The sequence below is a fragment of the Bombina bombina genome, chromosome 2, assembly GCF_027579735.1.
Source record: "Bombina bombina isolate aBomBom1 chromosome 2, aBomBom1.pri, whole genome shotgun sequence".
NCBI classification, from domain to species: domain Eukaryota; kingdom Metazoa; phylum Chordata; class Amphibia; order Anura; family Bombinatoridae; genus Bombina; species Bombina bombina.
In genome coordinates this window covers 1,011,445,684-1,011,460,346 of record NC_069500.1, presented here as the reverse complement: position 1 = coordinate 1,011,460,346, position 14,663 = coordinate 1,011,445,684, and positions in this window count along the sequence as shown.

Below are 14,663 nucleotides of genomic sequence, written 5' to 3'. Positions count from 1 at the left end.
CACAGGTGTAAGATTGACCATTTCACTTCTATTAGCAAAATTTCTTCTATCTCTTGGTATCCTTTGTTGAAATTCAGTTCCATTCCATGAGACTATAACTAAGTTAACTCACAGCTACAGTGCAGAAGTGTCTGCAATGTATACCCAAAATAATCTAAAAGAAACACAGCTACTCCTTCCCAGTGTAGGCTGGTTTAGGGCAGCACTGTCAAAGTTTTTAAAAACTTAAATTATGCTTACCAGATAATTTTCTTTTCTTCTGACGGGTAGAGGCCACAGCTGCATTCATTAGTTTTTTGGGAAATACAGAACTTGGCCAACAGGTGGAGGCAGAGACAGCCCAGCCAAAGGCTTAAATACCTCCCCCACTTCCCTCATTCCCCCGGTCATTTTGCAGAGGGAACAAGGAACAGTAGGAGAAATACCAGGGTGAAAAAGGTGCCAGAAGAACAAATAAAATATAAGGTTGCCCCATAGAATAAAAAAGGGCGGGGAGCTGTGGCCTCTCCCCGTCAGAAGAAAAGAAAATGATCTGGTAAGCATAATTTAAGTTTTTCTTCTTAAACGGGGAGAGACCACAGCTGTATTCATTACTTTTGGTAAAACAATACCCAAGCTATAAAGGACACTGAATGCAAAACAGGAGGGAAAAAAGAGAGGAGGACCCTAATCTGAGGGCACCACAGCCTGCAAACCCTTTCTCCCCAAGGCTGCTTCAGCAGAAGCAAAAAAAATCAAACTTGTAAAGTCTGGAAAAAGTATGTAAGGAGGACAAGGTAGCCACCTTTCAAATCTGATCCATAGACGCCTCAGTCTTGAAGGCCCAAAAGGAAGCCACTGCTCCCATAGAATGAGCCGTAATCCTCAGAGTTGGCTTATGTCCCGCTGTCTCAACGCTAAACGGAGGACACTCCTCAGTCAAAAAGATATGGAAGTCAAAGAGGCCCTCTGACCCCCATGCTTCCCGGAAAAGAGAACAAACAGAGAAAGAAGTTTGTCTAAATTCCTTTGCGGCCTGAAGATAGGACTTCAAGGCACAAACCACATCCAGAATTATTGAAAACATTCCTTCGACGAAGAAGAAGTAGGACATAAGAAAGGAACTACAATCTCTTGATCTCTTGATTGATGTTGCAAATTGACACAACCTTAGGAAGAAAACGTAACTTGGTTAATAGAACAGCCTTATCAGCATGGACAGCCAGATAAGGATGGATGCATTGCAAGGCAGCAATCACAGATACTCTGTACGCAGAAGCAATTGCCCATAGAAAAGGAACCTTCCAAGACAATAATTTAATGTCTACTTCATGCATAGGCTCCAACGGAGCCCGTGCAAAACTTAAAGAACAAGATTCAAACTTCAAGGAGGAGCAATAGATCTAAACACAGGTCTGATCCTAGCAGAGCCTTAACAAATGACTGCACATCAGGAAGCTTAGCAAACCTCTTGTGCAGTAACACAGATAGAAAAACCCTTCTCCATTTCATCCTGGAGAACAGAATAAGTAGGTCCTCCACACCTTATGATAGATGCAACGAGCAACCAACTACGAGCTTGAATGAGAGTAAAATAACACACTCAGAAAACCCTCTCTTGGCTAGGACTAAGCGTTTAATCTCCACGCAGTCAGCCTCAGAGAATCTAGACATAGATGTACAAAGAGACCTTGGTCAGCAGATCCCTGGTCAGCAGATCCCTGCGACATGGTAACTTCCACAGAGGAGATAATGACATCCCCACTAGTCCACGAACCATATCCTTCGCGGCCAAGACAGGGCAATCAGTGTCACTGATGCCTGCTTGATTCGAGCCACTACACTAGGAAGTTTTGGTAACGGCCGGAAAAAATAAATTAGGTTGAACCTCCAAGGCACTGCTAATGCATATGTTAGCTCCGCCTGAGGATCCCTGTAACTTGACCCATATCTGGGTAGCTTGGTATTGAGACGTCATAAGATCCTCTTGCAAATCTCTGCAAACACTCAGTATGGAAAGACCATTTCCCCGGATTAAGGGATTGTCTGCTGCAGAAATCCACTTCCCACTTGTCCACACCCAGGACAATGTGGATTGCTGACAGTGACCATATGTGGGTCTCCGTCCACTCTAGAATCCGAGATACTTCCCTCATAGCTAGGGAGCTTCTCGTTCCTACCCTGATATATTGTCTGATTGGAATCTGATAAACTGGGACTAACCCAGCAGAGGCCAAGCCTTCAGAGCATTGTATATTGCCCGAAGATCCAAACTGCGATCGGGAAGGAGCTTTTCCTCCTGAGTCCATAGGCCCTGTACCTTCCTGGATCACCATCCTGACAGACTTACAACCATAGTCACAATCAACCAGGATGGTCTTAAGACGGCCGTCTCATGGGACAAGTGATCCGGACAAAAACACCAAGAGAGCGATTCTCTCGATCTGTTGTCCAGAGAAATCTGTAGAGACAGATCCGAATGATTGCCGTTCCACTGCTTCAGCATGTGCAGTTGCAACAGTCTGAGGTGAAACCGAGCCACAGATGGCCTTAAGGAGGTCTGGAGGGCAAGACATGTTGAAGCTAGCTTGCAATGACTCTGGTCTGTTAGAAATATTCTCATGTATATGGAGTCTATTATAGTACCCGAGAATTCTACCATGATACTTGATACACGAGAACTCTCTCTATGTTTATCTTCCATCCATGGGATCGAAGAAGACAGAAGAGAGTTTCCGAATGGTCTACTTTTCGAAAAATTTCTTGGAGCCGTAGCTAGACCAAACAGAAGTGCAATAAACTGGACTTGCTAGTCCAGGAATGCAAACCTTAGGAACTGGAAAGATTGGTACGTGAAGGGAGCATCCTTAAGATCTATAGTGGTCATGAACTGCCCTTCTGGAACGAGGGGAAGGATGGACCTTATTGTCTCCATCTTGAACGAAGGGACATATAAAAACTTGTTTAAACACTTTAGGTCCAGAATTGGACGGAAAGTCCCCTCCTTCTTTGGGACCCGAAAAGGTTTGAATAGTAACCCAAACCACTCACTGTGATAGGCATTGGGACAATAACTCCTAGGGGGACAGATGCCATACGCACCCCATAAAGGCTTCCCTCCTCTCTGGTCATGAAGACAGGAGAGAGAAAAGCAATCTGCCCTTGGGTGGCTGAGACTAGAACCCTATCTTGTAACCCTGAGCTATGACCTCCAGGACCCATGGATCCTACACATCCCTGAACCAAGCGACTGAAAAGAGCTACAAAGTGCCCCCTACACGATCCAGAGAGGACCAGGGACTGCCAATTCATGCCGACTTAGATTTGGCTGGCTTCTTGCCCTGCTTGGATTTATTCCAGTACTGAGCCGGCTTCCAACAGCTCTTGTTTTGCTCTGGCTTAGCGAAGGACTGCTGACATAGGCTTTATCAGAACTAAAAGAATGAAATTTGGCCCTTAGACTAGTTCATATTCTCTTTCGGTAGGAAGGCACCCTTGTCCCCTGAGACCTTGGAGATAATTTAGTCCAGGCCTGGACCAAACAAAATCATTGCCTTAAAGGAGAGGGAAATAAGTTTAGACTTAGAAGTCATATCCGCAGACATGACTTCAGCCAGAGCCCGATGGGCCTGAACAGAATAAGCTGAATCCATAGCATTCAGGTGAATAATCTTCTTATTAGCAGTACAGATAAACTGCCAGATTACAAGTTTTGTCGGTAAAGACGTGTGGGGCCAACGCTGGTATTACAAGTTTTCTGAATAGCTGCATCAGCTTTAGAAAAGTGAGCGTGGAGCAAATTTAGCTCCACTTCTCACTGTAATACCAGCGTTGCTTAAGCCAGTGGTAAGCTGGCTAAAATGTGCTTGTGAATGATTTCCCCATAGGAAACAATGGGACTGAGCTGGCTGAAAAAAAACCTAATACCTGCAAAAAAGCAGCGTCCAGCTTCTAACGCAGCCCCATTGTTTCCTATGGGAAATTAAAAAAATATGTCTACACCTAACACCCTAACATGAACCCCGAGTCTAAACACCCCTAATCTTACACTTATTAACCCCTAATCTGCCGCCCCGACATCGTCGCCACCTAAATTATACTTATTAACCCCTAATCTGCCGTTCCGGACACCGCCGCCACCTACATTATTCTTATGAACCCCTAATCTGCTGCTCCCAACATCGCAGAACCCTACATTATATTTATTAACCCCTAATCTGCTGCCCCCAATGTCGCCGCAACCTAACTACACTTATTAACCCCTAATCTGCTGACCAGACATCGCCGCTACTTAAATAAATGTATTAACCCCTAAACCGCCGCACTCCCGCCTCGCAAACACTAGTTAATTTTTATTAACCCCTAATCTGCCTGCCCTAACATCGCCGACACCTACTTACATTTATTAACCCCTAATCTGCAACCCCCAACGTTGCCGCTACTATAATAAAGTTATTAACCCCTAAACCTAAGTCTAAGTCTAACCCTAACACACCCCTAATTTAAATATAATTTAAATACATCTAAATAAAATAACTACAATTAAATAAATTATTCCTATTTAAAACTAAATACTTACCTGTAAAATAAACCATAAGATAGCTACAATATAACTAATAATTACATTGTACCTATCTCAGGGTTTATTTTTATTTTACTGGCAACTTTGTATTTATTTTAGCTAGGTACAATAGTTATTAAATAGTTATTAACTATTTAATAACTACCTAGCTAAAATAAGTACAAAATTACCTGTAAAATAAATCCTAACCTAAGTTACAATTACACCTAACACTACACTATCATTAAATAAATTACCTAAACTACCTACAATTAATGACAATTAAATACAATAAACTAAAATACGAAAAAAAATAAACACTAAATTACAGTTAAGGTAAATAGAAAAGCGCCACAGGCGGTAACCCTTGTGCTTTATACGTGAGGCCTCCTAGCTGGCCTCAAATGGAATGTCAATAGTTAAGAGTGTGTATAAAGCGCCTAGCGGATGGGTTAAGATGGGCCTAATATACTAACAAGACCACAGAGTAAAGAAGTCTTAAATATGAGTTGTAATATAAAATCACATAAAATCACCCAATATAGGGAATGAAATGTAAAATTTTTAAGTTTATTACAGCTAATAATAACATAAGGAATATAAAACCAAACAAATAAAAAGATCCGGATCTGGTGAGTCTCTTAAAAAATCCTAAAAAAACAACCAAAGAGGCTGTCCAATGGGTAAAATCCTGAATATACTTTAAAAGTCTCACAGTCACAAAGTCTTGACCTCCAAATATTTAGGTAGCAGATTTGGGGTGATGTAGGTGATGAAAAAGCCAAAGATGATATGAAAAGGAGAAAAATGTAAATAGTGAAAAATGTGTGAACGTGGATAAATATGAAAAACAAAAATGGAAAAAGAAAATTGAAAATCAAAAATTAAGTGGCTATATATATATATATATATATATATATATATATATAGATATATAGATATATATATATATATATATATATATATATATCTAAAAAAAAAAAAAATGAAAAAAATATAATAAAAAAGTGTATACGTGAATCAAAAAGGTGTGTTATCCAAAGGTGAGCAAAACATGAGACAAAAATAGCAAAACAAATCCTCCAAATTTGATTCTGATAGTGGTAGTGTTTTTGAGTCCTGTTTAATGTAGTGTCCCAGTATTAATCCTATTGTTGTTGTGTCCTAAAAACAATAAAATTACATAGTGTATTCCATATAAATAAAATAACAATAATTAGAATATTGCTTACCCAGTATCGATGCGTTTCAGCCCCTATGAGGCCTTTTTCAAGACATGCAATTGTGTGACACAATTGGCCTTATATAGGGTAAGCAATCCAATAAACAGAGTGAATTTTGGAGCCAAAACCATTACCTTTTGGCCCCTCCCACTTCCTGTTTATGCTGTATTGTGGGTAAGGTAATAGTACTGGAAATAATATCTTCCTTGAATGATCTTATTTTCATGAATAAAGTTATCATATCTCCTTTACTTTGTTTGTACAGTATATATTCCATATCCTAAACTATTCTGTGCTGTGGCTTGTATTTAAGGATATGTTCTGAATTATAATAAAAGTACGATGACATCACTTCCGGTTTCGTCAAAACCGGAAGTGTAACATGGGGAATAGATACCTAATATAACTGATTATGCCTATATCTAAATATAGCCTGTATCTAAATATAGGCTGATTATGCCTATATCTAAATATAGCCTAACATCTGGTACTTGTTACTTGAAAGATTCATAATCCCATGTCAAGTTATGTGGATACACCAAAATTTATATCAAGAATATCCTATATCGCCAAACCGGAAGTCAAAAGCGTCACTTCCGGTTTCGGCTTCTATAAATCTCATTAGGAGCAATGTGTGTACATAATAGCAGCCCTTAGGGTATATCTTATGTGGTTCTGATGTGGTGACTTGGAGTACTAGGTATAGGCATTGGGGTTCTGGAATCACCAAACCGGATGTGCAAAAACGTCACTTCCGGTTTCGGCTGAAAAATAGTAATAATCGCCAAACCGGATGTGCAAAGACGTCACTTCCGGTTTCGGCTGAAAAATAATAATAATAAACGTAAACGGCTAACTGTTGGTGTGAAATTGTGAGGGCCATAACCCCTAATTGTTATAAGATACCTAAACTTAATAGATAGTGGAGGTTTCAGTCTTCTAATTGGGAATAGAGGTACTAGTTTTCAAATCTGAGAAGAAAGTTTTTATTTGAGAGGAAACCCTTAGATGTGTATAGGGAAAATAGGCATAATTAATCCTTTATACACATATCTATAATGAAGTGTACTGTAAAACCAGATTATATAGTAATAACTTGGTTATATCAATATCAGAGTTGCATAGGCCAAATAGTAGTGTTCTAAAAAACTTAAGACTGATAAGAGACATAATAAAATGTATAAAACATTACATGTTAAAATCAACAGAGACAGCCTGTTCATCCTTCCACAGAGGCTTAATAATAAAAGAGGTCCTATAATAATAAATTGGATCAATATCAGAATTGTATAGACCAAATCGTAGTGTTCTATACACAAATATATAAAACATTTAAATAAACCATTTAAAACATTACATGCTAAAATCAGCAGAGACAGACTGTTCATCCTTACACATAGGCTTAATAGTGAAGCTAAATTCTATAATAATAAATTGTATCAATATCAGGATTGCATAGACCAAATCGTAGTATTCTATACACTTAATATTGATAATAGACATGATAAAATATATATATATGTAAAACATTACATGATAAAATCAGCAGAGACAGAATATTCATCCTTATACAGATGGCTTAGTAAGCTAATTATTAAGCCATCTGTATAAGGATGAATATTCTGTCTCTGCTGATTTTATCATGTAATGTTTTACATATATATATATATTGTATCATGTCTATTATCAATATTAAGTGTATAGAATACTACGATTTGGTCTATGCAATCCTGATATTGATACAATTTATTATTATAGAATTTAGCTTCACTATTAAGCCTATGTGTAAGGATGAACAGTCTGTCTCTGCTTATTTTAACATGTAATGTTTTAAATGGTTTATTTAAATGTTTTATATATTTGTGTATAGAACACTACGATTTGGTCTATACAATTCTGATATTGATACAATTTATTATTATAGGACCTCTTTTATTATTAAGCCTCTGTGGAAGGATGAACAGGCTGTCTCTGTTGATTTTAACATGTAATGTTTTATACATTTTATTATGTCTCTTATCAGTCTTAAGTTTTTTAGAACACTACTATTTGGCCTATGCAACGCTGATATTGATATAACCAATTTATTACTACATAATCTGGTTTTACAGTACACTTCATTATAGATATGTGTATAAAGGATTAATTATGCCTATTTTCCCTATACACATCTAAGGGTTTCCTCTCAAATAAAAACTTTCTTCTCAGATTTGAAAACTAGTACCTCTATTCCCAATTAGAAGACTGAAACCTCCACTATCTTTTAAGTTTGGGTATCTTAGAACAATTAGGGGTTATGGCCCCCACAATTTGACACCAACAGTTAGCCGTTTACGTTTATTATTATTTTTCAGCCGAAACCGGAAGTGACGTCTTTGCACATCCGTTTTGGCGATTATTACTATTTTTTCAGCCGAAACCGGAAGTGACGTTTTTGCACATCCGGTTTGGCGATTCCAGAACACCAATGCCTATACCTAGGACTCCAAGTCACAACATTAAAACCACATAAGATATACCCTAAGGGCTGCTATTATGTACACACATTGCTCCTAATGAGATTTATAGAAGCCGAAACCGGAAGTGACGCTTTTGACTTCCGGTTTGGCGATATAGGATATTCTTGATATAAATTTTGGTGTATCCACATAACTTGACATGGGATTATGAATCTTTCAAGTAACAAGTACCAAATGTTAGGCTATATTTAAATATAGGCATAATCAGGCTATATTTAGATACAGGCTATATTTAGATATAGGCATAATCAGATATATTAGGTATCTATTCCCCATGTTACACTTCCGGTTTTGACGAAACCGGAAGTGATGTCATCGTACTTTTATTATAATTCAGAACATATCATTAAATACAAGCCACAGCACAGAATAGTTTAGGATATGGAATATATACTGTACAAACAAAGTAAGTGAGATATGATAACTTTATTTATGAAAATAAGATCATTCAAGGAAGATATTATTTCCAGTACTATTACCTTACCCACAATACAGCATAAACAGGAAGTGGGAGGGGCCAAAAGTTAACGGATTTGGCGCCAAAATTCACTCTGTTTATTGGATTGCTTACCCTATATAAGGCCAATTGTGTCACACAATTGTATGTCTTGAAAAAGGCCTCATAGGGGCCGAAACGCGTCGATACTGAGTAAGCAATATTCTAATTATTGTTATTTTATTTATATGGAATACACTATGTTATTTTATTGTTTTTAGGACACCACAACAATAGGATTAATACTGGGACACTACATTAAACAGGACTCAAAGACACTACCACTATCAGGATCAAATTTGGAGGATTTGTTTTGCTATTTTTGTCTCATGTTTTGCTCAACTTTGTATAGCACACCTTTTTGATTCACGTATACACTTTTTTATTATATATTTTTTCATTTTTTATATATATATATATATATATATATATAGATATATATATATAGATATATATAGATGGCCACTTAATTTTCAATTTTCAATTTTCGTTTTCAATTTTTGTTTTTCATATTTATCCACGTTCACACAATTTTCACTATTTACATTTTTCTCCTTTTCATATCATCTTTGGCTTTTTCATCACCTACATCACCCCAACTCTGCTACCTAAATATTTGGAGGTCAAGACTTTGTGACTGTGTGACTTTTAAAGTATATTCAGGATTTTACCCATTGGACAGCCTCTTTGGTTGTTTTTTTAGGATTTTTTAGGAGACTCACCAGATCCGGATCTTTTTATTTGTTTGGTTTTATATTCCTTATGCTATTATAAGCTGTAATAAACTTAAAAATTTTACATTTCATTCCCTATATTGGGTGATTTTATGTGATTTTATATTACAAAGCATATTTAAGACTTCTTTACTCTGTGGTCTTGTTAGTATATTAGGCCCATCTTAACCCAGCCGCTAGGCGCTTTATACAAACACTAAATTACAGAAAATAAAAAAAATTACAAGAAGTTTAAACTAATTACACATAATCTAATCCCCCTAATAAAATAAAAAGAACCCCAAAATAATAAAATTTCCTACCCTACACTAAATTACAAATAGTCCTTAAAAGGGCATTTTGCGGGGCATTGCCCCAAAGTAACCAGCTCTTTTACCAGCCCTTAAAACGGCTTTTTGCGGGGCATTGCCCCAAAGTAATCAGCTCTTTTACCTGTAAAAAAAAGAAATACAATACCCCCCCAACATTACAACCCACCACCCACACACCCCTACTCTAAAATCCACCCGATCCCCCCTTAAAAAAAAACTAACACTAACCCCTTGAAGATCACCCTACCTTGAGCCATCTTCACCTAGCCAGGCACCACTGGTCATCCGATCCATCCAGTAGTCTTCATCCGATGGGGCAGAAGAGGACATCCAGACCGGCAGAAGTCTTCATCCTATCCGGGCAGAAGAGGACATCCAGACCGGAAGACATCTTCATCCAAGTGGCATCTTCCATCTTCATCCATCTGACGAGGACCGGCTCCATCTTGAAGACCTCCAGCGCGGAACATCCTTCTCGGCCGACAACTACCCAACAAATGGCTGGTCCTTTAAATGACATCATCCAAGATGGCGTCCCTCGAATTCCGATTGGCTGATAGGATTCTATCAGCCAATCGGAATTAAGGTAGGAAAAATCAGATTGGCTGATTTAATCAGCCAATCGGATTGAAGTTCAATCCGATTGGCTGATTGGATCAGCCAATAGAATGTGAGGTCAATTCTATTGGCTAATACAATCAGCCAATAGGATTGAACTTCAATCCGATTGGCTGATTAAATCAACCGATCGGATTTTTCCTACCTTAATTCTGATTAGCTCATAGAATCCTATCAGCCAATCGGAATTCGAGGGATGCCATCTTGGATGACGTCATTTAAAGGACCAGCCATTCGTCACGTAGTTGTCGGCCGAGAAGGATTTTCCGTGCCGGAGGTCTTCAAGATGGAGCCGGTCCTCGTCGGATGGATGAAGATAGAAGATGCCGCTTGGATGAAGATGTCTTCCGGTCCGGATGTCCTCTTCTGCCCGGATAGGATGAAGACTTCTGCCGGTCCGGATGTCCTCTTCTGCCCCATCGGATGAAGACTACTGGATGGATCGGATGACCAGTGGTGCCCGGCTGGGTGAAGACGGCTCATGGTAGGGTGATCTTCAAGGGGTTAGTGTTAGGTTTTTTTAAGGGGGGATCGGGTGGGTTTTAGAATAGGGCTGTGTGGGTGGTGGGTTGTAATGTTGGGGGGTATTGTATTTCTTTTTTTTTACAGGTAAAAGAGCTGATTACTTTGGGGCAATGCCCCGCAAAAAAACCCTTTTAAAGGCTGGTAAAAGAGCTGGTTACTTTGGGGCAATGCCCCGCAAAAGGCCCTTTAAAGGGCTATTTGTAATTTAGTGTAGGGTAGGGAATTTTATTATTTTGGGGGTCTTTTTTATTTTATTAGGGGGATTAGAGTAGGTGTAATTAGATTAAACTTCTTGTAATATTTTTTATTTTTCTGTAATTTAGTGTTTATTTTTTTTCGTAATTTAGTTTATTGTATTTAATTGTAATTAATTGTAGGTAGTTTAAGTAATTTATTTAATGATAGTGTAGTGTTAGGTATAATTGTAACTTAGGTTAGGATTTATTTTACAGGCAATTTTGCACTTATTTTAGCTAGGTAGTTATTAAATAGTTAATAACTATTTAATAACTATTGTACCTAGTTAAAATAAATACAAAGTTACCTGTAAAATAAAAATAAATACTAAAATAGCTACAATGTAATTATTAGTTATATTGTAGCTCTCTTAGGCTTAGATTTATAGTTGGGCGGTAGCCGTCAAAACCAGCGTTAGAGGCTCCTAACGCTGGTTTTTACCGCCCTCTGATCAGAACAGCCAATAGAATGTGATCTCAATCTGATTGGCTGATTGGATCAGCCAATCGGATTGAACTTGAATCTGATTGGCTGATTCCATCAGCCAATCAGAATTTTCCTACCTTAATTCCGATTGGCTGATAGAATCCTATCAGCCAATCGGAATTCAACGGACGCCATCTTGGATGACATCATTTAAAGGAACCGTCATTCGGCGAGTAGGCGTCCATAGAAGAGGACGGATCCGCGTCGGCTGGAAGATGATGGCTCCGGAAGAAAGAAGATTGAAGATGCCGTTTCATAGAAGACTTCATCCCGATGATGGACTTCTTCAGCGCCCGCTTGGATCAAGACTTCAGCCCGATGATGGATTTCTTCAGCCGCTGCTTGGATCCAGACTTCAGGCGGAGGATGGACGTCACTCTTCAGCCCCCCCTTGGGCTTGGATGAAGATTTTGGAGGGTCTTCTGGACAGATCGGGAGCCGGTGTGGTGAAGACAAGGTAGGAAGATCTTCAGGGGCTTAGTGTTAGGTTTATTTAAGGGGGGTTTGGGTTAGATTAAGGGTATGTGTGTGGTGGGTTGTAATGTTGGGGGGCTGGTATTGTATGTTTTTTTTTTTTACAGGAAAAAGAGCTGAATTCTTTGGGGCATGCCCCGCAAAGGGCCCTTTTCAGGGCTGGTAAGGTAAAAGAGCTTTGAACTTTTTTAATTTAGAATAGGGTAGGGCATTTTTTTATTTTGGGGGTCTTTGTTATTTTATTAGGGGGCTTAGAGTAGGTGTAATTAGTTTTAAATTGTTGTAATATTTTTCTAATGTTTGTAAATATTTTTTTATTTTTTGTAACTTAGTTCTTTTTTATTTTTTGTACTTTAGTTAGTTAGGAGCGGCAGATTAGGGGTTAATAATAATATGCAGGAGTCAGCGATAGCGGGACAGCAGATTAGGGGTTAATAAGTGTAAGGTTAGGGGTGTTTAGACTCGGGGTACATGTTAGGGTGTTAGGTGCAGACTTAGGAAGTGTTTCCCCATAGGAAACAATGTAGCTGCGTTAGGAGCTGAACGCTGCTTTTTTGCAGGTGTTAGTTTTTTTTTTCAGCTCAAACAGCCCCATTGTTTTCTATGGGGGAATCGTGCGCGAGCACGTTTTTGAAGCTGGCCGCATCCGTAAGCACCCCTGGTATCGAGAGTTGCAGTGGCGGTAAATATGCTCTACGCTCCCTTTTTTGGAGCCTAACGCAGCCATTCTGTGAACTCTAAATACCAGCGGTATTTAAAAGGTGCGGGGGGAAAAAAGCACGCGTAGCTAACGCACCCCTTTGGCCGCAGAACTTTTATAGGTAAGTATTTAGTTTTAAATAGGAATAATTTATTTAATTGTATTTATTTTATTTAGATGTATTTAAATTATATTTAAATTAGGGGTTGTTAGGGTTAGGGTTAGACAGGTTTAGGGGTTAATAACTTTATTATAGTAGCGGCGATGTTGGGGGTTGCAGATTAGGGGTTAATAAATGTAAGTAGGTGTCGGCGGTGTTCGGGCAGGCAGATTAGGGGTTAATAAAAATGAACTAGTGTTTGCGAGGCGGGAGTGCGGCAGTTTAGGGGTTAATACATTTATTTAAGTAGCGGCAGATTAGGGGTTAATAAGTGTAGTTAGGTTGCAGCGACGTTGGGGGAGGCAGATTAGGGGTTAAAAAATATAATGTAGGTGTCGGCGATGTTAGGGGCAGCAGATTAGGGGTTCATAAGTATAATGTAGGTGGCGGCGATGTCTGGTCGGCAGATTAGGGGTTAAAAATATTTATTATAGTGTTTGCGATGAGGGGGGGGGCTCAGTTTAGGGGTTAATAGATAGTTTATGGGTGTTAGTGTACTTGTTAGCACTTTAGTTAAGAGTTTTATATTCCCGTGTTAGCCCATAAAACTCTTAACTACTGACTTTAATATGCGGTAGGAGTCTGGGCAGGATAGGGTCTACTGCTCACTTCTTCCAAGAATCGTAATACCAGCGTTAGGCAAATCCCATAGAAAACATAGGATACGCAATTGATGTAAGGGGATTTGCGGTAGCCTCGAGTCGCAGAAGAAAAGTGAGCGGTGAGCCTCTACCTGCCAAACTTGTAATAAAAAAAACACTGCTTTTTAAGGCTAATGCAAAACTCGTAATCTCACCGAAAAGAATTAGCAACCCTCAAGGCCTTAATTCTTTCCTGAATAATGTCGAGGGAACCCTCCCCCTCGATCAAATCCTGCAAGGAGTTACACCTGTAGGTAGCTGATCCACCAACCGCGGCATTAGCCGCCGCCAGTTGAAACAAATTTCCCGTATGTTGAAACATCTTTCTTAACAGAGTTTCCTTCTTTTATACATGGTCTCCTTAAGCAAAAATCTATCCTCTAGCGGGATAGTAGTACATTTAGCAAGGGTGAAGATAGCGCTATCCCTTTTATTGACGGAACCTCACAACTCCATTGAGAGTCCAGGACCGGGAACATTTTGTTAAAGGGAGAAGAGGGCCTCATTCATTCTCAATAATGTTCATCATCTAACAGGAGCAGGGAAGGAATTAAAGGTTCATCAGGCAATTTGGCCTCTGGAATCTCTGAATTAGCCAAAAACTTCCTTTAGAAGAAAGTGCAAATTCCTAAAACTAAAGTCTGGTTCCTCCGCAGCCGGAGGTTTAGAGGCAGCAGATTCCAACCCAGAATGTACATACCTCAGAAAGAACTTAATCCTCGAATAACCCTATCAGTTAAATCCAATAAATTATCTGATGTACTCTGGGAAGGAGTGCAATATGTAACCTTTCGCTTGTGCTTAGCAGGGCGAGGTAAATCATTAATATCCGCAGACACCGCCTTCTGAACTGCGCAATAACATTTGGTGACAAAATGGCCCCCTTTAGATGGAGGATCAGCAATGCTATAGGGAACTGCATGTGTAGAGAGATAAGAATGTAGGGTACGCACCTCAATGGACGACAACTCCTCAGAGGTGGACAGCTCAGTGGTATCA